Source organism: Lonchura striata, chromosome 37 (genome assembly GCF_050655825.1).
Source record: "Lonchura striata isolate lonStrDom1 chromosome 37, ASM5065582v1, whole genome shotgun sequence".
In the NCBI taxonomy this organism is placed as follows: domain Eukaryota; kingdom Metazoa; phylum Chordata; class Aves; order Passeriformes; family Estrildidae; genus Lonchura; species Lonchura striata.
In genome coordinates, this window is record NC_140739.1 from 3,872,120 (window position 1) to 3,883,033 (window position 10,914).

Sequence of the window (10,914 nt, forward strand, 5' to 3'; positions counted from 1 at the left end):
AGGGATAACTGAGGCTGGATTTGGGTTTTTTCCCAAGGATTTTGGAGTTTTTCCCAGAATTTCAGGATTGTTCCCAAAATCCCAGGACTTCTACTCTGATTTGTCTCTTACCATGGACATTTGGTAGAAGGGGAAGCTTTGGGGCAGTTCCTGGTTGGATTTTGGGGATATTTGAGGCTGCATTTTGAGTTTTTCCCCCAGGAATTCAGGATTTCTCCCAGAATTTCAGGATTTTTTCCCAAAATGTCAGGATTTTCCCAAGGATTTGGGTCTCACCATGGACTTGTCATAGAAGGGGAAGCTTTGGGGGGTTCCTGGTTGGATTTAGGGGTGTTTCCAACTCAATTTCAGGGATTCTTGATGGGATTTTGGGGGGAATCCTGGTTGGGTTTGTTTTTTTTCCTCAGGATTTTGGGTTTTTTCCATGAGAATTCCAGGATTTCACCCAGCATTTCTGTCTTACCATGGGCTTGTCATAGAAAGGGAAGCTTTGGGGTGTTCAGGGTGAATGAATTTGGTGGGATTCCAAGTTGGACTTTGGGGGTATCTGAGGCCAGAGTTTGGCGGTTTTTCCCCAGCATTGCAGTTCTTTCCCCAGTGCCAGAACTCCCCCAGCCGCTGTCTCCCCACGGGTTGGCCGCAGGAGGGGAAGCCCTGCAGGGAGCGCAGGGCGTTGGTGGCGCTGCTCATCTCCCTGAAGGTGAGGAAGGCCTGGCCCCGCAGGCCGAGACTGCGCCGCACCAAAATGTCCAAAATCTGCCCAAACGGCGAGGAAACGGCGCAGAGGGACTTCTCCAGCTCGGGGACACCCAGGGGACAGCCTGAGCCCCTGGGGACAGGCACGGACACTCTCAGAGCCCCCAGGACCCCCCAGCCATCCCCGTCCTCCTTGGTGTCCCGGTTCAGGTGGTTGATGGAGATGCTGGGCTGGGGCCGGGGGTCCTGCACCGCCAGGGCCGGGACCCCTCTGTGGGGACAGGGGGGCTTCAGGGGGCGTCTGGGGGGCTGCGACCCCTTCACCCCCTGGCACCCCTTTAGGTGTCCCCAGAGCCCCAAATCCACCCCAGACCCACCTAAAGCCCCCAAATTACCCTCAGATCCCCCCACTTTACCCCAAAATTGACCCCAGAGCCACCTCAGAACCCCCAGATCCCCCCAGTTCCTCTCACAACTCCGCCAAAGTCCCCTCGGACCCCCGCAATTACCCTCAGATCCCCCTAAACCCAACGGAGAACGCTCCAGAAGCTCTCAAGCTCCCCCCAAAGCTCCCTAAAGCCCCCTCATTCCCCCAAACCCAGCAGACACACGCCTATTTCCTGTCAGTTCCCCAGAAATCCCCAATTTCTCCCCGAGCCGCCCCAAACCCCCCGTTCAGTTTCCCCGGCCCCACCTCAGCCCCTCCTCAGCCGCGCTCCCCTGACAATTTCCCGCCTGCACCGCGCGCGCGGGCTCCTCCAGCCAATAGCGGCGCGCCCCGTGCCGAACCAACCAATCAGCGCGCGGCTGCAGCCAATCAGAGGGAGCCGGGAGCGGCGCCCCTCCCCCGGCGGCCCCGCCCCCCGGGCTCGGGCGGGCCCTGCGGGCGGCGCTGCCAGAGCGGGGGAGGCGCTGGGAGAGGCGGGAGCCGCGGGAGCCGCGGGGGCCGCAACGCTGGGGAGGGGGCTCCGCACAGGGGCCGGGGGCTGGGAGGGGCTGGGGGGGCTGGGGAGGGGTCCTGGGGGGATCGGGGGCCTTTGGGGAGGGATCCGGGGGGAGTTTAGGGAGGGCTCTGGGGGGTCCTGGATGGCTCATGGAGGAGTCCTCGGGGCAGTCTGGGCGTCCTGGAGGGCTCTTGGGTGGGGGATCCTGAGGGGTCCTGGAGGTGTCAGGGAGAGTCTGGGGAGGGGTCTTGGAGCATTGTGGGGGGACCTGGGGGGTGGGGATGGGTCCTGAGAGGGGCCTGGAGGGGGGGTCTTGGGAGGGTGTGGGCGGAGTTGGGGGAGCGGTTTGGGGGGTCCTGGTGGCGTCCTAGGAGGTTTTGGAGGTTTTGGGGAGGGGCTTTGGGGGATCTGGAAGGGTCCCAGAGAGGGTCTGGGGGGGGTTGGGGGTTTTTGGGAGAGGTCCTGATACAGGGACCTGACCTGTTCAGAACTACTTAAGGGTTAAATGACTAGAAAAGAATTAAGTGAAAAAAACGTTATGTGCTATGTATATGCACCAGTATCCTGTTATTCTAGACATTAGCAAACAGATGTAGAAACTTTGTCCTTGGCTATGTACTTTACTCTGATAAGCTTCCTTTACTCTGATAAGCTTCCTGATAATATGTAAAGAATGCATACTCAGCAGATGGACTGTGGTCAGTTGAATAGGCCATATATCATGAAGGGAGGAAAAGATGGGGCCCAGAGCACAGAAAAACTACCACGCATGCTCGAAATAAAAGTTCAACTAGCGGACAGAGTGATGAAGACTATGGACGACCACCAGAGGACCCCTAACGACCACCGAAGACCACCCAAAAATGCAACTACGCTTGCGCATCCTTATCTCGGAATAATCATGAATATGTAAATAATTGTCAAGACTTGTAATGAATATGTATGTTTTAGTAAGATAAATCACAGCTTTCTTAACTGCACGATGCACATGTTAGGAGGAGAGATCCCCCATGTGCCCAGCGCTGCAATAAAGAATACCTGCTGCCCGGATTGCTTCCGTCTTTGATTCAATTTGGCGAGCCAGCCAGGAGGACTCTCTGCTCGGCCGCGGGACCCGCTGGGAACAGGACTCCCTAGGATACCCCCGGGATCTTCCCGGAGGGGCTCCTCGCCTCATTCGGATCACCGCGGGAGCAGACAAGAACTCCGTTCGCCCCGGCGGCACAGGTATTCTTTATTTTTATTTGTTTGGGACCGGTCATTTGGTTAAGCTCCCCGCAGGGGGTAGCGTTTGTTATACGATCGTATTTGGTTTTGGTTAAGCTCCCCGCAGGGGGTAGCGTTTGTTATACGATCGTATTTGGTTTTGAATAAGCTCCCCGCGGAGTTTGTGTTTGTTATACGATCGTATTTAGTTTTGGTCTACTACTTTGGTATATTAAGACATACGCTTCTGAGTTAATGGTTTGGGAACTGTTTAACACGTACTGGGTTTGGTTGCTTATTTTTGGAATTATTCTGATTGTTGTTGGACTTTTGTGTTGCTGTAAAAAGTGTCCTGTTTGGTGCATAGTATAATGGGTGGACGACAGAGCGGAGGAATCGTGAAGAAGAGCCCTTTGGGTTGTATTTTAATGCATTGGAAGGAAATAGGTGGGACTCCTGGAGGGACAGTGAATAAGAAAACATTAATTAAATATTGTAACCAGTAGTGGCCTTTGTATAAGTTGGAAGATGGTGAGAAGTGGCCGTTCAATGGAACTTTGCAGTATAATACTTTGTTGCAGTTAATGTTGTTTTTAAGGAGGGAAGGAAAGTGGGATGAAGTGGGATATGCGGATATGTTTTTCACTTTGCGGAATCACCCTGAATGGCAGAAGGAATGTGGGATAAACGTAGCACCCCAGGATCCTTTGGTGTTAGCTATGGAAAAGGAACAGAGAAAGAATGGGACTAGGTTAAAACGGTGTTGTTCGGCTTGCAGTATAGGGCAAAGGTGTGTAAAACTTAAAGAAACAGAGGAAAGAATGGAAGATTATAGTTCTCCACCCCAACCCCCTTCTCCCCCGGAAACCCCTCCCCCCCCTAGATCCCGACCTTCTACCTCATCAGATGAATCAGATAAAAGTAATCGCATAGAAAAATCCGGTGAGGCTGTCCCTGGAAAAATGAGCTTTTCTCCCATCACAGCTCGAACTCGGAGTAAAATGGGGCCGATAATTCAAGCCCCGTTAAGGCAAGCGATGGGAGCAACAGGACCCACCAGAATTAAGATTCCCTTTTCTATGAATGACTTGGATGTTTGGCGAGAAGTAGTAAAGGGATACCGGGATGATCCGGAAGGGGTGGCAAAACGATTTGAATTAATAGTTAAAAATCAGGATCCAGATTGGAAAGATATAGATTTGATGTTGGATGCCTTAACTGAAACAGAAAAACAATTAATAATTAAAAGTGCTCGTACACAAGTACAAATTCAAATCACGGCAGGAACCCTTCAGGGTACGGTCGAAACCCACGTCCCTAGAGATGACCCTAATTGGGACCCAAATGACGACCAAGATTACAGGCTACTTAAAAGATACCAAGAATGGATTAAAATTGGTATCGGGACGGCCGTACCGAAGGCAGTAAATTGGTCAAATTTATATGAAATCAAGCAAAACTCGGCAGAAACTCCTACGGAGTTTCTTGACAAATTACGGACTGCTATGAGAAAATATACCACCCTAGATCCCGCTTCTGATACAGGCAGACAACAGCTAGTTTCCTTATTTTTGGGGCAGTCATCAGAAGACATAAGGAGAAAACTCCAAAAGCTGAAAGAACCTGATATTAGGGATTTAGAAAAGCTGCTAGAAGAAGCCTGGAAGATATATAGAAACCGAGAGGAGCAGGGCAAGTATAAAATGGGACAGGTAATTGCGGAAGCCACGGTGGCTGCATTGGAAAAGCAGAAAAGTGGAACTCAAAATAATAAAGAAAGGAGGCAGCGCCCAACCTTACAGTCAAATCAGTGTGCATACTGTAAGGAGATAGGGCACTGGAAGGGGGAATGTCCTAAGTTGGCAAGAAAGCCCCCTTTATTAGCCCAGATGGGCTCAGACCAGTGAAGGGGACCGGGGGAAACCACCCTAGCGGATCCCCTGGTTAAAATTGAGCTAGGGAAAGAGAAAAAAAAAATAGATTTCCTTGTTGATACCGGGGCTTCCTATTCGGTACTGAACCAACAATTAATGCCGAAAGACAAAGATTTTATCACTGTAATTGGAGCTACAGGACAAAGGGAAAAAGCTTATTTCCTTAAACCACTTAATTATCGGCTTGGAAAACAAATTGGAATTCACAGGTTTCTATATTTACCAAATTCCCCAAAGCCCTTGCTAGGGCGAGATTTGCTAGAACAACTTGAGGCAAAAATTGTTTTTCAGAAAGGGAAAATTGAATTTCAAATTCAAGAAGAACAATTAGTGGAAGTTTTGAGTCTAGCCTTAATACAAACTCAAAGCCATTCTGAAATACCTAGAGAGGTTCTGGACCCGGTATATCCAGGGGTTTGGGCTAGTGAAGTTCCGGGGAAAGCCAAAAATGCAAGCCCTGTCGTAATCAAGTTGAAACCAGGGGTAAAGCCGGTAAGAATTAAACAATATCCCTTAAGGCTAGAAGACAGGGAAGGAATCAAAAATATTATTAATCGATTTCTGCAATACAATTTACTAACGGAATGTGAATCAGAATACAACACTCCTATTTTACCCGTTAAAAAGGCAGATGGAAAAAGTTATAGATTAATACAAGACCTAAGGGCAATTAATAAAATAGTTGAAGACATCCACCCGGTTGTAGCCAACCCATATACACTATTAACTAAATTGAGAGATACCTTACATTGGTTTACTGTACTGGATCTCAAAGATGCCTTCTTCTGTTTGCCGCTGGCCTCAGAAAGTCAGAAGCTATTTGCTTTTGAATGGGAAAATCCGGATTCAGGAAGAAAAACACAATTAACTTGGGCAGTATTACCACAAGGATTTAAAAACAGCCCTACGATTTTTGGAAATCAGTTAGCTAAAGATTTGGAAAATTGGACTCCCCCAGATAGTAAAGGAGTCCTCGTGCAATATGTTGATGATCTTTTAATAGCCACTGAAGACAGGGAAGAGTGTCTCTCATGGACTGTAGAACTTCTCAATTTCCTAGGAATGAATGGATACAGAGTATCCCAACAAAAGGCTCAAATAGTGCAACAGCGAGTAACTTATTTAGGATTAGAAATTTCCAGAGGACAAAGAGAATTAGGAACTGAGCGAAAAGAGGCAATTTGTCGCACCCCGGAGCCTCAAACAGCCAAGGAATTGCGGACATTCTTGGGAATGGCAGGTTGGTGCCGCTTATGGATATACAACTATGGTGTAATAGTTAAACCTCTATATGAACTGCTAAAGAAAACCCGACTTAAAATAGAATGGACGGCAAAGGCTCGAGCCGCCTTCAAGAAACTTAAAAAGGAACTGATGAAGGCTCCGGCCCTCGGCTTACCAGATGTCTCTAAACCCTTTTTATTATTCTCACATGAAAGACAGGGGATGGCACTTGGAGTATTAGCCCAAGAACTTGGCCCTTACAAGCGGGCAGTGGCGTACTTCTCCAAGCAGCTAGACGAGGTAAGCAAAGGATGGCCAGGATGCCTACGTGCAGTGGCGGCGGTTGTAATAAACATTCAAGAAGCACGCAAATTCACATTAGGGCAGAAGATAACGGTAATGGTTTCCCATACTGTCTCAGCTGTGTTAGAACAAAAAGGGAACCATTGGCTCTCCCCACAGAGATTTCTGAAATACCAAGCCATCATAGTAGAACAAGATGATATAGAAATAATTGTTACTAACATTATAAATCCAGCTTCTTTTCTCAGCGGTGCCCAAGGAGAACCACTGTCCCACGACTGCATAGAGACCATCGAAGCCACCTATTCGAGCCGTCCAGATCTCCAGGACACCCCTCTGGAAGACGCTGAAGACTCCTGGTACACAGATGGAAGCAGCTTCGTGAAACTGGGACAGCGGAGAGCGGGATATGCGATAACCACTACTCAAAAGGTAATCGAAGCCAACCCTCTTCCTGCAGGAACCTCGGCCCAGAAAGCAGAAATAGTGGCCCTTATAAGGGCACTAGAACTTGCAAAAGAAAAGAAGATAAATATTTGGACTGATTCAAAATATGCTTTCGGGGTGGTCCATGCGCATGGAGCAATTTGGAAAGAACGAGGACTGTTGAACACCCAGAAGAAACAGATCAAACATGCAGAAGAAATATTGAAATTATTGGAAGTGATTCAACTACCGGAAAAAGTAGCTATAATGCATTGCCGAGGACACCAAAAAGGTAACTCTGACCAAGAAATAGGAAATCGATTGGCTGATAGTGAGGCCAAGCGAGTGGCAGAGGAAGTTAAGGTATGTACTTTGATACCAGACAGTAAACCAATTGATTTAGAACAGTCACCTAGATACTCAAAAGAAGACTTGAAATTGGCTAATGATCTAGGAGGTGAGCCCGGAACAAAGGGCTGGATACAGTTGAAAGAAGGTCACATATTAGTTCCTTCTAATATTTTGTGGCCCTTAATACAAGCAGAACATAGAAAAACCCACTGGGGAGCAGATGCATTATACAAAGAAGTGACCAAAAGAATAGTAGGGCGAAATTTGTATACCACAGTAAAACAGGTAACGCAGCAATGTGAAATATGTCAACGAAATAATCCAGACACAACTAGCAAAATAAAATTGGGGATGATAGGTAAAGGAAACTGCCCTGGGCAACAATGGCAAATTGATTTTTCTGAGCTCCCCAGAAAAGGGGGGTATAGATATCTTTTAGTCCTGACAGACACTTTCACAGGATGGCCAGAAGCATATCCCTGCAGGACTAACAAAGCGCGAGAAGTGACTAAAGCACTATTAAATGAAATAATTCCTCGTTTCGGAGTTCCATCGACAATATCCTCCGATCGAGGACCACATTTTAATGCTAAAATTGTTCAACAAGTGGGAAAAGCATTAAGAATAGACTGGCAGTTACATACCCCGTACAGACCTCAAGCAAGTGGCCAAGTTGAAAAGATGAATCATATGCTCAAGCAACAGATAGCAAAGATTAGTCAGGAGACAAATTTAACTTGGCCCCAAGCTTTACCATTGGCATTATTGAGAATAAGAGTTAAACCTCGGACAAAGGAAAATTTAAGCCCTTTTGAGATATTATATGGGCGACCCTATCAACTTCAATTTAAGGGTGAAGAATTGGCACAAATTGGGGAAGGATATTTACTGGAATACATGAAAGCATTGCAGAAACAATTATCAGAAATACATAAAAATGTTTTGGGTACTAGAGTAAGGAGATTAGATCACCCCCTCCATGCCTTTGAACCTGGTGATTATGTATATGTTAAGAATTTTTCAGGACAACCCTTGGAAGAAAAGTGGAAAGGTCCATATCAAGTGCTGCTGACAACATTCACTGCGGTGAAGATTAAAGAACACCCAGCTTGGATTCACTACTCGAAAATAAAGAAGGCCCCTACGAAACCATGGACTGCTACTCCCGTAGGACCTACCAGATTGCGATTCTCCAGATTATCTTGACCTATGGGGGAGCCTGGGCACGGTGAGATTTGAATCTTCATCTTTCGCTGACGGAAGGTATATCTCGAACTCTAAATAGAACTAATTGTTGGATATGTACACATATGCCTGAATACAGTGGAAAACAGATCTTGTTAATAGGCATCCCCATACCTGGTAATAATCCGTGGACGAGATATTGGGAGAATACCACCTGGATAAATTATACATATAGAGCTCAGCCATTAAAAATTCATAACCCTCCAATTAAAAAATCTTACTATAAATGTGTGCAGAGGTGTAACCCACCTAAAGGATTAGATAAAGTTGAGAGTTGTAATAACGTCCAATATGTAGGAAATCAAACGAGTTGTAATAAAATAAAATATATCGGGTCCCCCACCTCTATTAATAGTACCCTCTGGCCAGTTCCAGAAGGAAAAGGATGGTATTGGCTGTGCAATGATACTGCATGGAAAGTATTACCTGAAAATTGGGTAAGAACATGCACCCTGGGAGCCGTAGTCCCAAACATAACTATACATAATCGTTTATCCGAAGGTTGGCTTCAAACACATATTCGAAGAATTAGACGGGAAGTAGAAAATCCCCTAATAAAAAGGCAGAATGCATTTCATTCCTTTGCTAGATGGTTTCTCCCTTGGCTAGGGGTAAGTGAATTAGAAAAAGCTATAATAAACATTTCAGCAGTAGTAGAAGACATTGAAAATAAAACAATAGATGCAATTCAAGCACAGCAGATTGAGATAAATAGCCTTGCACAAGTAGTACAGCAAAATAGAATGGCTTTAGATTTATTATTGGCTTCACGAGGGGGGGTTTGTACCATTATAAATACAAGTTGCTGTGTATATGTAGATCAGAATAATCGAATTGCTACAGATTTAAGTGAAATCTGGAAACAGACTAAGATACTCCATGAAGTAACCAAGGATGACACCTCGTGGGGATTTGAAGAATTGTGGAAAGTCCTAACATCCTGGTTACCTAATTTGAATTGGTTAAAACAACTTTTTATTTCCATAATACTTGTAATATTGTTAATTATTATAGTCTGGATTTTAATTAAGTGTGTCTTACTTTGTAACAAAGAAGCAACTAATGTTGAAAGATATAGATATGGAAGCGTAATATGATTGCAAAAGAATTTGCAATGGTTATAGAAAAGGGGGGACTTGATACAGGGACCTGACCTGTTCAGAACTACTTAAGGGTTAAATGACTAGAAAAGAATTAAGTGAAAAAAACGTTATGTGCTATGTATATGCACCAGTATCCTGTTATTCTAGACATTAGCAAACAGATGTAGAAACTTTGTCCTTGGCTATGTACTTTACTCTGATAAGCTTCCTTTACTCTGATAAGCTTCCTGATAATATGTAAAGAATGCATACTCAGCAGATGGACTGTGGTCAGTTGAATAGGCCATATATCATGAAGGGAGGAAAAGATGGGGCCCAGAGCACAGAAAAACTACCACGCATGCTCGAAATAAAAGTTCAACTAGCGGACAGAGTGATGAAGACTATGGACGACCACCAGAGGACCCCTAACGACCACCGAAGACCACCCAAAAATGCAACTACGCTTGCGCATCCTTATCTCGGAATAATCATGAATATGTAAATAATTGTCAAGACTTGTAATGAATATGTATGTTTTAGTAAGATAAATCACAGCTTTCTTAACTGCACGATGCACATGTTAGGAGGAGAGATCCCCCATGTGCCCAGCGCTGCAATAAAGAATACCTGCTGCCCGGATTGCTTCCGTCTTTGATTCATCCTGGAGGGATCTGGGGAGAGGCTGGGGGGTCCAGAGTTGGGTTTGGGGCGGGGTCTGGAGGGTCCTGGAAGGGTCCTGGGTGGGGTCTTAGGAAGGGTCTCAGGGGGTCTCAGGGGGCATCCTGGGCTGGGTGCAATTGGGGTCTGGGGGCTCTCAGGGGGTCCTGGGCCAACTTTGGGGGGGGGCTCTGGGGAAGATTTGGGGTTCCTGGAGGGGGTCCTATGGAGATCTGGGGGTCCCAGGCAGTCCCAGGCTCACCCTGAATGGGGTATGGGGGATTCGGGGGACGGGGGCACAACAGCGGTGATTTTTAGGGGATTTTGGGGCTTTTTAGTGGAATTTTGGGGGCCTTCATGTAGTAAACAGGGCTCGTGCCTTTATTAATGTTCAGCTCTTTATTCAAAAGATCAGCAGAGCAAGGGAGCTCAATACAGAGCTCACCCCCGCTGTTGTAGCTTTTTCCCAGTAGCCAAAGGGCGAGAAGGCTGCAGAGTCTGTCCCTGGAGTCTCCGTGGCACACTGGTAGCCGGAGGTGAAGAGGTGTGCAGTCTGTGTCTGAAGTCCTGGTAGCCGAAGGGTGAGGGCATGTGCAGAGCCTGCTGCCAAAGTGCAGCAGCAGCTGTCCCCTGTCCTTCCCTCCTGGGAACACCAGGAAGAGTTGTTCCTTTGTTCCTGCTTCCCACAGCCCAGTCCAGTCTGGTCCCCTGCAGGCTATGGTGACAGGTCAGACACAGACCAGGGATGTGGTTCCCTTTTCCCCAAGCAGCGCACCCATCCAGCCCCCTCCACTGTGCCCAGCCTTCCACTTAGGGGTGTTTTCATCCCCAAAACCCCCTCCC

The 10,914-nt window shown here is 46.8% G+C and overlaps 1 pseudogene; it reads left to right on the forward strand.

Annotated features, from left to right (window-relative positions):
* Positions 1–2,749: 2,749 nt before the first annotated feature.
* On the forward strand, positions 2,750–10,047 carry LOC146763955 (syncytin-A-like; annotated as a pseudogene).
* Positions 10,048–10,914: the final 867 nt, after the last annotated feature.